The 14,203-nt window shown below is 42.2% G+C and overlaps 1 protein-coding gene across 3 annotated transcripts in view; it reads left to right on the forward strand.

The window, feature by feature from the left end:
• CPM (carboxypeptidase M) overlaps nt 1-14,203 on the forward strand; it is a 105,100-nt gene that overhangs the window by 63,599 nt on the left and 27,298 nt on the right. The window lies entirely within an intron of this gene.

Here is a 14,203-nt window from a genome sequence, read left to right on the forward strand (position 1 = left end):
GGTCTCCTGAACTCTGTGTACATGCTGAGGATGAGGCACGGAGAAGCTTCCAGCAGGCACGGCAGCAAAGGGGCCCCAGAGGTCTCCCTGCCCAGCCTCCTGGGAGAATTTAACTAGTCAGGCTCCCTGTGCACTGAGTGCCCTGTGAGAGCAAGCTGAGCTTTTTGTTGTATGTGGGGCGTCCAACCTCTGAACTCCTGCCAGCTCGTCTCTGCACTTCCTCCTGGGCTGATTTCTCCTGCCTCCTGGTCAGCATGAAGGGGACCAGCAAAAGCCAACCAAAACCCTAATATCTGGCTTTTTTGAATGTTTTTGTCACTCTCTCTTAATCTAATGCTCAATGTTTTCAGTTCCAGTGTAGACACTCACAGGTAGGGTTCTCTCATACCCACTATTCCAGAAGCACTCTTAAATTCCTTACTAATTATCTTGCCTCTTTTCCAACTTAGCAGAGTTAGGCTATCTTTACGTTATGTTTTGCAAAATACCCTCTACCAGTCTTACCTACCCAACCATTCTTGTCAGGCAGGTGAAGCTGTCCATCTCCATCTCTCACCTTCCTTCCTCAGAGGGTTTTCAGGACATGGCACTGCAGCACATTTGTCTATCAGGATCCCACTCATCGGGACAATCAGATCACTCCCAGCTGTCACAGTGAGGGATGCTGGCATAGGGATATGGGTAATACCCTATAAAACACCCTTCACTTTAAGGAATTTCAGAGTAAATGCACATTCCAATAAGTACAACCTGCTGATGGGTTGAAACACTTCCGAGCATGCAGTAGCCGGGTGGCAGTGCTGGGGTCCCTGTGCCGCCTCGCCCTTCCCAGGTAGGAACTGGACCCACCCTCCATGACACGCACAGCCTGCCCTGCCCAGCACACTGCCCAACCTGTCCTGCAGAGAGGGCACGTCTTGCAGGGGGAGCAAAGATGCAAGCATCTTCCTCTGAGAAAGAACAGGTCTTTGAACCCAGTTATTGGGTGGGTGGAAATTCAATCTGTGACTTTGCAGTTTAATGGGCTGTTCCTTTAAAAGACTACCTGGCTGGCGGCGCCTGTGGCTCAGTGAGCAGGGCACCGGCCCCATATATCGAGGGTGGCGGGTTCAAACCCGGCCCCGGCCAAACTGCAACAAAAAAATAGCCGGGCGTTGTGGCGGGCGCCTGTAGTCCCAGCTACTCGGGAGGCTGAGGCAGGAGAATTGCCTAAGCCCAGGAGTTGGAGGTTTCTGTGAGCTGTGTGACGCCACGGCACTCTACCGAGGGCGATAAAGTGAAACTCTGTCTCTACAAAAAAAAAAAAAAGACTACCTGGCTGGGAGTAAGACCAAAGTTGCTTTTAAGAAAACAACTCTACCAGAAGCAGCCCAGACTCCCTTTCGCTGTCTAGTCTGTTGATTGAAGTCTCTTGGAATCCGTTTTTAATAAGAAACATATGGCACTCATTGTCTTTGGGAGTGTGTTTACTGAATTCCTGGCCTTTCAGCAGCCTGCTGCTCAGAAATTAGTCCTCAGAACCGAAGCCTCCAGGGAGAAGCCTACAGTCCCTTCCCTCCCTTGCCGGCGAGTCCTCTGGTTCTCTCAGGCACCTTCCCTGGTTCCTGGTGCCCCGCCAGGTCTGTCTGGAGCTCTGTGAGGTGATTAAGACATGTACTATTTTGAGTTTGAGCTCTTTTATATTGTGCACTCCCGGTGCCACGAGGACACAGTGATGGCCTCACCCAGTAGCAGAGAAGTCACTCTGAGAACAGAGTTTCACACCATCTTCTTCCTCCCTCATGTTTCAAAATTGAAAGCATTTTCAAGAACTCCCTATTAAAAAGAAACAGAGTCTCTCTCACTTTTCTCCTTCAGGAGAGGGACTGACTTCCAACTCTCTTTGGAAGTGCTCTAGACTTTCTCTTTGTTCTTCCTAAATAAAATCCTTCTTTGTTACCCTGGAGGGAAAAAAAAAACATAAATACTTAGTGAGCAGGGGAGATACCATGACCATGAAGGTAGCTTTCCCAGGGTGAGGACGTATGTATGTATACAGAGTACATTCAGAGAAGCTTAAGAACCACTGCCCTAAAATGTTATCTGCGTTTTTATTTATTTATTTATTTTTTTAATGCCAGGGGAAGAGCATGAACATAGAATGAGGCTTTTTTTTTAATTAGAAATTGTCTGTTATTTTTACAAAAATCAACATGTGTATCTTTTTTTAACACATGTGTATCTTGAAAAAATAATAAACAAGAAAAATTATATACTGACTTTCCGAAACTTAGTCCTGTTAATTCCTTGTTATTTATCCTTCCACATATTTGTGTGTGTGCACTTTCCCCAAGTGAAACTGTGCTGTTTTGATATTTGTAAATTTAATACCAGCTATTTTTTGAATCAATAAAAGTTTATCCTGTCTTCATCCTCCACTCTCTGATTTCCCCAAATTGTCCTCAAGCTGTCCCTAAAATGTCCCTGAAACTGTACAAATTAGGATTCAGTGTACAGCCTAGCATTTGGTTGGTAAGTTGGATACTTTGGATCTCTTTTAATCTAGCGTTTAAAGTTCATTACTCAGGAGGCTGAGGGAGGAGGATGGCTTGAGCCCAGGAGTTTGAGGTTGCCGTGAGCTGTGATGACACCACAGCACTGTCACCTGGGCAACAGACCAAGACCATCTCAAAAATATATATATTTATATATCTGTGTGTGTATGTATACATATACATTTTTTTCATGACTCTAAACTTAATGAGACGCTCAGTATTGCTGTTGGGGGATGTCCCACGTTCTGGACTTTTTATTTGCTTCCTTGCTTCATTGAGCTTGTGAGTCAAGTCCTGTCTCCACTTCACACTGGAAGTTAGATCTGAAAGGCTTGCTGGATTGTGGTGAAACACGTTTGGCTAACGCACATCTTGAGAGTTGTGGAGATAAGTTAGTTGGACTGATGCTGGGGGTCTAGGCTCCTTATCCTAACTCCACTCAGGAATGCAAAAAGCAAATGAGAGCAAAAGCAACCTGCCGTTTGCAGGTGAATATCGTTGCTTATTTGTGCAAACTTCACCAATCCATTTATTTTCACAAAGATCAGATTGTTCTGCTGGAGTGTCACAGCCCACATCGTAGGTATTTTTAGTAACTTTGCCAGTGGTTCCCATCCTTCCCCGACACTGACTCCCTCTGCCACATGGATCAAGCTAAGTTGCCTTCTGTACAGTTCTGTTCAGGACTTTACAAGAAAATAAGCAATAATAATAATAGCAAGAGCTGTTATTGAGCCTGGACTACACTACCTGCTTTGATCAGCTCTGTGGAAGGCATGTTTATTAATTCCACATCCCAGGAAGGGAGTCCAGGGCTGTGTTTAATAACCAGCTTTCTGAATCCGGAGCCTGGGCCCTGGGTCTCCCTTCAGAGTTTCCTTCGGGGAGGAACTAACCTAGAGTTAACCCAGGACAAAGAGGCTTTCCTACAAAATTTAAAAGCATCCAATGGAAGACAGGCACAGGTTGAGGATATTAGATGTGCCTGGTTTCAGAGGGGGTCCCCATTGTAAGACGCTGATTTTTAAATTTTCAGTTGCAGTTTACTACAAAGTAAAGCTACAGTTCAGTAGCAGAATGAGGTGACAGGAAAGGGTGAGGGGGACTCACGTCTCACCCTCAAACAAGCTGAGCACCTGTTTAGTGAGGGTATGTGTGAATCAACCCTTCCAATTACAGAAAAAAAAAAGAAATAAATTAAACATTGGGGGCAGCGTCTGTGGCTCAAGGAGTAGGGTGCCAGTCCCATATGCTGGAGGTGGCGGGTTCAAACCTAGCCCTGGCCAAAAAAAAAAAAGCATTGGGTTCTGCCAGCTGGAAGCTTACATGAATTGAGCCTGGGACGGGGCTTCTACAGTTCAACAGGCCAGGCGTATGAGCTAGCGCGCACCTGTCTGCACTGGGAGACACCTGCCAGCCTCATTAAAGTGAGGAAGCGAGAACCTCACTATTCAAAACGTTATTCCCAGGGGAGGAGACAAGATGGCTGACTGAAGCCAGCTTTCCACAGAGGCTCCCGTCCAGTAGGAGAGTTAAAGGACAAAAATTCAGCAAGTAACCTGGTGGATTTGAGCTGCACTAAGAGAGAAGGTTGAAGAATGCACGTCAACCCCGCTGAGGTGAGCTGTGACCACAAGGATACAAACAAAAGGTACAAAATCAATCACCAAGTGGACGGGAGTCCCCTCCCCCATGAGAACGGCTCAGAGTGCCCCACAAACAATCGGGCAGAGTTCAAAGGTCAAGGTCCTCCCACTACACTCCACGGAAGAGACCCTCTAAAAACTGTACCTATCTCCCCTACTAGGGTGCCACGGCGTCCTCCTGCCAGGCATAAAACTGTATAAACTGTATATAGTCTCTACCTGGAATTCTGAGCTCCCAGCGCTCCCCTTTACTCACACTGAGGTCTGGAGGCCAGTCCTGGTTGGCGGAGAGGGGACCGCACCAGAGTGGCAGTTCCCTGAGGCACAGTGTGACAGCCGTCTTCTGGTGACAATATGGCCAGGCATAAAACTGTGTAAAGCTGTGCGTATTATCTGCCCGCAACCCCAGGCTCCCAGGGCTCCCCACACTCCCCTCTGCTCTCGCTCCAAGCTCTGGAGGCCTGTCCCCCAGGGGTCCAGACTCTTGGGCGACTGCTCGAGGGATGAAGACGGTGCTGGACTGCAACCGGTCAGTGCAGACTCTGGGGTACGGGAGCGGAGAGAGGACGGTTGGCCAGAAGGGAGCTACACCAGAGCAGCGGTTGCCTGAGCCATGAAACAGCAGCCCTCTTTTGCTAGCAATACAGCTTACTACGGAATATTCTGAAGCCACACCCCCTATTTCCCTGAGCAACCAGAGACTGAGTATAGGATTTGCCTGAGGCTACTCCAACTTGCAAACCGGGGAAACTCCCAGGGCGGGGCTGACCCAGAGGTCCGCTTTTCTAAACCTAAGATGCACCTGGCCCTCAGGGGATCGTCAGCCTATAGACAATACAAGAGCAAAGACAAACTGATTTGGAACTCAGTTCAGTTTCTCTTCTGCAGGGGAACCGCAGAGCTGTTCTGTTCTGTTCTGTCAGTAACATTAATCAGGGGCGAGACTGGACCTGAGTGAAAACCCCCCCAAGCTTCATCAAGCGCCCGAGGTTGTCAGGCCTCACCTCCTCCTGCTAGAGAGAGGCAGAGCGCAGCAGCCTGGCAGACTTCCTTGTTATTCAGGCAGGTGCAAACTCCTGGAGTACCGATTCACTACAGGCAACTGGGTCAGCCAACTGCAGGGCTATCAGTGACTGGGTGTGAAAGTGGTGCAAGGTGAGGAAGGAGGCATCAACCTTCCCAGACTGATCTATTGGCTGGGTGGCTCCTCCTGACTCCATGCAGCACTGGAGCAAGCCACACCAGAGTAGTCACCAGACCCTGTGATCCAGTTCCCAGAGACCTCTTAAACTCTCACCAGAGACAGGTGCAGACTGAGACAATTGATTTGGACTTTTTGAACTGAACCAATCGCCTGAGGACAAATCAGGTGGTGCCCTGGGTGCACGGTGGTAGGAAGGTCTGATTTTTCTTTTCCAATTGTTTGCCGGTGGGGGGTGGGATGACTTAATTCCTGATATTTCTCCACAGCTGAGACCTCAATCCAGAGTATCTGTTTCACTAGGGTGGAACAGAAACCAGCTGAAAACAAGACAGAACCACTTAGCCCCACCACACCAGACAGGGCCCCAGTTTCTCAGGCCACAACACTGTACAGGCCCTCGACAAAGCCCCAGGGGAAAAAAATCAGAGGGAGTAAAACAACCATGGGGCGGAATCAGCGGAAAAACTCTGGTAACATGAATAACCAGAATAGATCAACCCCCCCAAGGAAAGATATGGCAGATGCAATTGAAGATCCCATTCATAAACAACTGGCTGAGATGTCAGAAATCGAATTCAGAATTTGGATTGCAGACAAGATTAACAAAGTGGAATTAGGAATTCGAGGAGAAATTCAAAAGTTGTCTCAAGAATTTAACGAATTTAAAGACAAAACCACCAAAGACTTAGACACACTGAAGCAAGAATTTGCAGCCATCAAAGATATGAAAAATACAGTAGAATCCCTCAGCAACAGAATGGAGCAAGCAGAAGAAAGGATTTCTGACATTGAAGATAAAGCCTTCGAACACTCCCAAATTCTCAAAGAGGAAGAGAAATGGAGAGCAAAAACGGATCATTGTCTCAGAGAGCTCTGGGATAATTCAAAGAAGGCAAATATCCGAATCATAGGAGTTCCAGAAACAGATGAAGTGGCCTCGCTGGGCACAGAGGCCCTTCTGCATGAAATTATGAAAGAGAATTTTCCAGACATGCCTAGAGATTCTGAAATTCAGATAGCGGACAGCTTCAGAACCCCAGCATGACTCAACCCCAATAAGACATCCCCCAGGCATATCATAATTAACTTCACTAAAGTTAATATGAAGGAAAAAATCCTCAAAGCTTCCAGGAGAAAGAAAACCATTACCTTCAAAGGGAAGAATATTAGAATGACTGCAGATCTCTCTGCTGAAACTTTTCAAGCCAGAAGAGGGTGGTCACCGACTTTTAATCTCCTAAAGCAAAATAACTTTCAACCCCAGATCTTGTATCCAGCTAAACTGAGTTTCATTTATGATGGAGAAATTAAATACTTTAATGACATTCATATGTTGAAGAAATTTGCCATAACCAAACCAGCTCTTCAGGATATTCTCAGACCTATCCTCCATAATGACCAACCCAATCCTATACCACAAAAGTAAACTCACTCAGAAACTTCAGATCAAATTCCAATTTCCACACTGGCGAAAGGATTAAAAATGGCCACTGGACTTTTGAAAAACTCGATACCCAAAACTTCACCAGACTTATCAATATTCTCCATTAATGTGAACGGCTTAAACTGTCCTCTAAAGAGGCATAGGTTAGCTGACTGGATACAAAAACTCAGGCCAGATATCCGTTGCATACAAGAGTCACATCTTAACTTAAAAGACAAATACAGACTCAGGGTGAAAGGATGGTCGTCCATATTTTAGGCAAATGGTAATCAGAAAAAAGCAGGTGTTGCGATTTTATTTGCAGATACAATAGGCTTTAAACCAACAAAAGTAAGGAAGGACAAGAATGGTCACTTCATATTTGTTAAGGGTAATACTCAATATGATGAGATCTCAATTATTAATATCTATGCACCCAACCAGAATGCACCTCAATTTATAAGAGAAACTCTCTTATAAACAGACATGAGTAACTTGATTTCCTCCAGCTCCATAATCGTCAGAGATTTCAACACTCCTTTGGCAGTGTTGGATCGATCCTCCAACAAGAAGCTGAGCAAAGAAATCTTAGATTTAAACCTAACCATCCAACATTTGGATTTAGAAGACATCTACAGAACATTTCATCCCAACAAAACTGAATACACATACTTCTCATCAGCCCATGGAACTTACTCCAAAATCGATCACATCTTAGGTCACAAGTCTAACCTCAGTAAATTTAAAGGAATAGAAATTATTCCATGCATCTTCTCAGACCACCATGGAATAAAACTTGAGCTGAGTAACAACAGGAATCTGCATACTCATACAAAAACATGGAAGTTAAATAACCTTATGCTGAATGATAGGTTGGTCAGAGATGAGATTAAGAAAGAAATCGCCAACTTTTTGGAACAAAACAACAATGAAGACATGAACTATCAGAACCTCTGGGAAACTGCAAAGGCAGTTCTAAGAGGGAAATTTATAGCACTGCAAGCCTTCCTCAAGAGAACAGAAAGAGAGGAAGTTAACAACTTAATGGGACATATCAAGCAACTGGAAAAGGAAGAACATTCCAACCCCAAACCCAGTAGAAGAAAAGAGATAACCAAAATTAGAGCAGAATTAAATGAAATTGAAAACAAAAGAATAATACAACAGATCAATAAATCAAAAAGCTGGTTTTTCGAAAGGGTCAATAATTTAGATAAACCTTTGGCCAACCTAATCAGGAAAAAAAGAGTAAAATCTCTAATCTCATCAATCAGAAACTACAAAGACAAAATAACAACAGACTCCTTAGAAATCAAAAAAATCCTTAATGAATATTACAAGAAACTGTATTCTCAGAAATATGAAAATCTGAAGGAAATTGACCGATACTTGGAAGCACGTCACCTTCCAAGACTTAGCCAGAATCAAGTGGAAATGTTGAACAGGCCCATATCAAGTTCGGAAATAGCATCAACCATACAAAACCTCCCAAAAAAGAAAAGCCTGGGACCAGATGGTTTCACATCAGAATTCTACAAAACTTTTAAAGAGGAATTAGTACCTATATTACTCAACCTGTTCCAAAAGGTAGAAAAAGAAGGAAGCCTACCTAACACGTTTTATGAAGCAAACATCACCCTGATCCCCAAACCAGGAAAAGACCCAACAAGAAAAGAAAATTATAGACCAATATCACTAATGAATATAGATGCAAAAATATTCAACAAGATCCTAACAAACAGAATCCAGCAACACATCAAACAAATTATACATCATGATCAAGTCGGTTTTATCCCAGGGTCTCAAGGCTGGTTCAATATATGTAAATCTATAAATGTAATCCAGCACATAAACAAATTAAAAAACAAAGACCATATGATTCTCTCAATCAATGCATAAAAAGCTTTTGATAATATCCAGCATCACTTCATGATCAGAAAACTTAAGAAAATTGGTATAGAAGGGACATTTCTTAAACTGATAGAGACCATCTACAGCAAACCCACAGCCAATATCATATTGAATGGAGTCAAATTGGAATCATATCCACTCAGATCAGGAACCAGACAAGGCTGCCCATTGTCTCCATTGCTTTTTAACATTGTAATGGAAGTTTTAGCCACCACAATTAGGGAAGAAAAGGCGATCAAGGGTATCCATATAGGGTCAGAAGAGATCAAACTTTCGCTCTTCGCAGATGATATGATTGTATATCTGGAAAACACTAGGGACTCTACTACAAAACTCTTAGACGTGATCAAGGAATACAGCAGCATCTCAGGTTACAAAATCCACATTGATAAATCGGTAGCCTTTATATATACCAACAATAGTCAAGTTAAAAAAACAGTTAAGGACTCTATCCCATTCACAGTAGTACCAAAGAAGATGAAATATTTGGGAATTTATCTAACAAAGGACGTGAAAGATCTCTATAAAGAGAACTATGAAACTCTAAGAAAAGAAATAGCTGAAAATATTAACAAATGGAAAAACATACCATGCTCATGGCTGGGAAGAATCAACATTGTTAAAATGTCCATACTACCCAAAGCAATATATAATTTCAATGCAATCCCTATTAAAGCTCCACTGTCATACTTTAAAGATCTTGAAAAAACAATACTTCGTTTTATATGAAATCAGAAAAAACCTCGAATAGCCAAGACATTACTCAGAAATAAAAACAAAGCAGGAGGAATTAACACTACCAGACCTCAGACTATACTACAAATCGATAGTGATCAAAACAGCATGGTATTGGCACAAAAACAGAGAAGTAGATGTCTGGAACAGAATAGAGAACCAAGAGATGAACCCAGCTACTTACCGTTATTTAATCTTTGAGAAGCCAATTAAAAACATTCAGTGGGGAAAAGATTGCCTATTTAACAAATGGTGCTGGGTGAACTGGCTGGCAACCTGTAGAAGACTGAAACTGGACCCACACTTTTCACCATTAACTAAGATAGACTCTCACTGGATCAAAGATTTGAACTTAAGACATGAAACTATAAAGATACTAGAGGAGAGTGCAGGGAAAACCCTTGAAGAAATCGGTCTGGGCGAGTATTTTATGAGGAGGACCCCCCTGGGCAATTGAAGCAGCTTCAAAAATACACTACTGGGACTTGATCAAACTAAAAAGCTTCTGCACAGCCAAGAACACAGTAAGTAAAGCAAGCAAACAGCCCTCAGAATGGGAGAATATATTTGCAGGTTATGTCTCCGACAAAGGTTTAATAACCAGAATCCACAGAGAACTCAAATGCATTAGCAAGAATAGAACAAGGGATCCCATCGCAGGCTGGGCAAGGGACTTGAAGAGAAACTTCTCTGAAGAAGACAGGCGTGCGGCCTTCAGACATATGAAAAAGTGCTCATCATCTTTAATCATCAGAGAAATGCAAATCAAAACTACTTTGAGATACCATCTAACTCCAGTGAGACTAGCCTATATCACAAAATCCCAAAACCAGAGATGTTGGCACGGATGTGGAGAAAAGGGAACACTTTTGCACTGCTGGTGGGAATGCAAATTAATACATTCCTTTTGGAAAGAGATATGGAGAACACTTAGAGATCTAAAAATAGATCTGCCATTCAATCCTGTAATCCCTCTACTGGGCATATACCCAGAAGACCAAAAATCACATCATAACAAAGATATTTGTACCAGAATGTTTATTGCAGCCCAATTCATAATTGCTAAGTCATGGAAGAAGCCCAAGTGCCCATCAATCCACGAATGGATTAATAAATTGTGGTATATGTACACCATGGAATATTATGCAGCCTTAAAGAAAGATGGAGACTTTACCTCTTTCATGTTTACATGGATGGAGCTGGAACATATTCCTCTTAGTAAAGTATCTCAAGAATGGAAGAAAAAGTACCCAATGTACTCAGCCCTACTATGAAACTAATTTAGGGTTTCCACATGAAAGCTATAACCCAGTTACAACCTAAGAGTAGGGAGAAGGGGGAAAGGGAGGGGAGGGGAGGGAGAGGTGGGTAGAGGGAAGGGGATTGGTGCAATTACACCAGCAGTGCATCTTACAAGGGTATATGTGAAACTTGGTAAATGGTCTGTACAGCTAGTGAATGATGCCCCATGAATATATCAATGTACACAGCTATGATTTAATTTAAAAAAATAATAATAAAAAAATACAAATTAAAAAAAGAATACAAAATAATAATAATAATAATAGTTTATAACATAAAAAAAAAAAACGTTATTCCCATGCTGTTTTGAAAACAGAACAGGGGACAAAGTCTCATTGTGCGTGCTTGGTCTGTTGGCTTGCCAGGGTTATCCCACAATGCTCAAGGAGAAAGCAGGGGGCAGAAGGAAGACAGGGACAGATGGATGACTTGGTGATTTTTACTCCAGTGTTGCTATATGCGTAAAAAACTAGGGATCCAGAGTTTTAAGCTAACCCAGTAACAGCCAAAGTATAGGCCTGAGCCTGAGTTCAAATCCAGCTTCCCTTGGTCTCAGGGCCCACAGATTCATCCCTGCTCCATGGAGTGGGTGTTCAGAGTGTTTAGCTGAATTACAATTCTGTTTTTTGGGGGGCGGGGGCGGGGAAAGTTTAGGAATTTTTTGAAAGCCTGTTTCTTAAATGTCAACAAATTCTACTGTGATAGTTTTTTTGGATATAAACTTTGTAGAAATCCACACCACATTTAGAATGTTACGTTTGGTCCATTGGTTTATAGTTTATTATATTCCATAAAGGATTCCATAAAGGAAACCATGCTTTTTTTTTTTTTTGCAATTTTTTTTGGCCAGGGGCGGGTTTGAACCCACCACTTCCGGTATATGGGGCTGGTGCCCTACTCCTTTGAGCCACAGGCAATGCCCAGGAAACCATACTTTTCAACCTAAAAACAGAAGGTAAAGGATAAATGATTTTCACACACCTTCCAGGCACAAAAGGCAATTCATGAGATGTAGTTTTTATGTCTAAATGTTTGTATTTAGAGGGTAGTTACTGATTTACACAGATAACAGGACATAATACCTGAAATCGTGCTTATCCTGGAAAGTCCCCAGGCTCCAAATTTGTTATTAGAACAAAACAAAAAATTAAAGGTTGTCCTTCTAAATGCCCCTTCCCAAGTTCCTTTTCCCACCAGTATCCCAAATGACAACAAGATTATCTCCAGTTACACAGTGTAGCTTTGGATACCTGGAGTCCATCCTCCCAGATTTAGAGAGAGCTAATTGTTTTCAGGGTGAAGTGTCTAATTAATTTTAACTGCGTATTAAATTTCTTAAATAATTACCTTTCCTCCATCTCCCTTTTTGGTGAGGCTGGGCCAGGGTGACCAGATATCCAAGTCCTTCTCATTAGCATAATCATGAGCACAATTTTTGGTATTGAAAATCCTTAAAATAAACTAACTTTATCATTTGTACATCTGCCCTGACAAGGCCACTTAAGTCCTCCTGTTTTCAGAAAGTTCTTCCTCAGAATAGTCTTGACCTTTGAATGGATTTTTCTAATAGCAATTTTTTTTTTTTTTTTTTTTTTTGAGACAGAGCCTCAAGCTGTCACCCTGGGTAGAGTGCCATGCATCACAGCTCACAGCAACCTCCAACTCCTGGGCTCAAGCAATTCTCCTGCCTCCGCCTCCCAAGTAGCTGGGACTACAGGCACCCACCACAACACCCGGCTATTTTTTGGTTGTAGCCGTCATTGTTGTTTGGTGGGCCCAGGCTGGATTCGAACCTGCCAGCTCAGGTGTATGTAGCTGGCACCTTAGCTGCTTGAGCCACAGGCACCGAGCTGAGCAATTTATTAACAGTTTTTTATTGAATACCAGGAGCTGAGCAAGATCCCCCAGGAACAGAGGAACACAGAGGAAAGCCGTGAAGATCCTGTCCTCAAGTCTCAGTAGAGGGGATGTGCGGGGGAGCGGCGAGCCCGGGCAGCCAGGGGACTGTGGTGTGTCCACTGTAGATGGCACAGGTGTGTGTGTTCTGGACCCTTGAGGCAGGTCACTGAACCTAGACATGGGGGCTGGGGAAAGTATGCTAGATGTGATATTTGGGCTCAAGTGTGAAGAAGGATTAATTAGCTGGGCTGTCAGACAAATGAATTATGTCTGTAGCGCACCATGGTGGAGTTTCAGGAGCAGCACGTCAGTCCAGCATTTCACATCTGACTTGCGTTAGGATGGCCAGAGTTCTGTGGGTCTCTCTCTTACACACACACACACCCCACTGTTTGGATTGTTCCTTCAAAAAACGTTTTCTATTGTTCACAAACATTCTTGGAAGAGCTAGAACACTCATTTTTACCTATCTGGCAAATTCCAACTTGTGTGAATTAAGCTAAATCCAATAGAGAATTTATTTTCTGTTTTCTGGGTTGTTGCCATTTTAAGTGGCAGATGAATTATCAGTGACAGGCTTCGGAGGCTGATGTGTTCATCAGTCTTTCAGCCTTTAATTAGGGCGTCTTTCAGGAAGTCTGTAAACTAATGGAGATTGTTTTGACCACTTTTCAAAGATCTTTTAAGCCTTTGGAAACCCAAGGTTTCCTATTCAAGAGATTAATTTTAAAAGAAGGGAGGTTTATACATAAAACATGAATGAGGGTTTGGAACATTTATATTAAGGTTAAAAAGAATCAATTTGAATAATAGTTAGCATAAATCTGCTGTTAACAAAGGCAGCAAAATATGGCCCAACAAGAAAGAGAATTGTGTTTAACTCCCTTTGAAATTTCATCTGTTTACGTCAGCATTTTTTAAGTTATCTGACTCTGAGTTGGTTCTTTATTATATTTCCAAGATTGCATTTATTCCTGTAGTTAAGGACTTGTGATTTGTTGTGGAATGTTGAAACGAACAGAAAATACTTTGGTTACACTCTTGTTTCCCTGAAATTATTATTTTTCTAAAACTGGCATAGGCTTTCTTTAATTTAAAAAGTTATACTAGAAAAAGAAAAGGAAATAAAAATTATTCAGGATACCCTCAACCAGATTTCATTAATATCTGCCAGACATCATTCTAGAATGTAGATATTTCTGTAGTAAGAGAATGAGAGGAATTAAAAGAATATGAAATAAAATGTGTGTCATACGATATATGTTATCTTTAGATAAGTGGTATAAAATTTAATTTTATTGAATTTATTAATAAGAATAAAACTGAAATGAAACAAAATCTGTGAACTTGATATTTTCTCAAAATACGAAATCAGAAGATTTTTCTAAAGGTAAGAAAAAAAGATGAAGAAAAGCATTCAGAGTGTAGTTATTTAAGTATATATTGTATATTTTAACTTTTGATAGTTTGTTATGACTTCTTGTTAGGAAAAGTAAAGAAATTAGCACTTTGAAAATTCCTCCCTCTTCTCCTTCCCTCTCTCCTGGCC

This window comes from Nycticebus coucang, chromosome 3 (genome assembly GCF_027406575.1).
Source record: "Nycticebus coucang isolate mNycCou1 chromosome 3, mNycCou1.pri, whole genome shotgun sequence".
Lineage (NCBI taxonomy): Eukaryota > Metazoa > Chordata > Mammalia > Primates > Lorisidae > Nycticebus > Nycticebus coucang.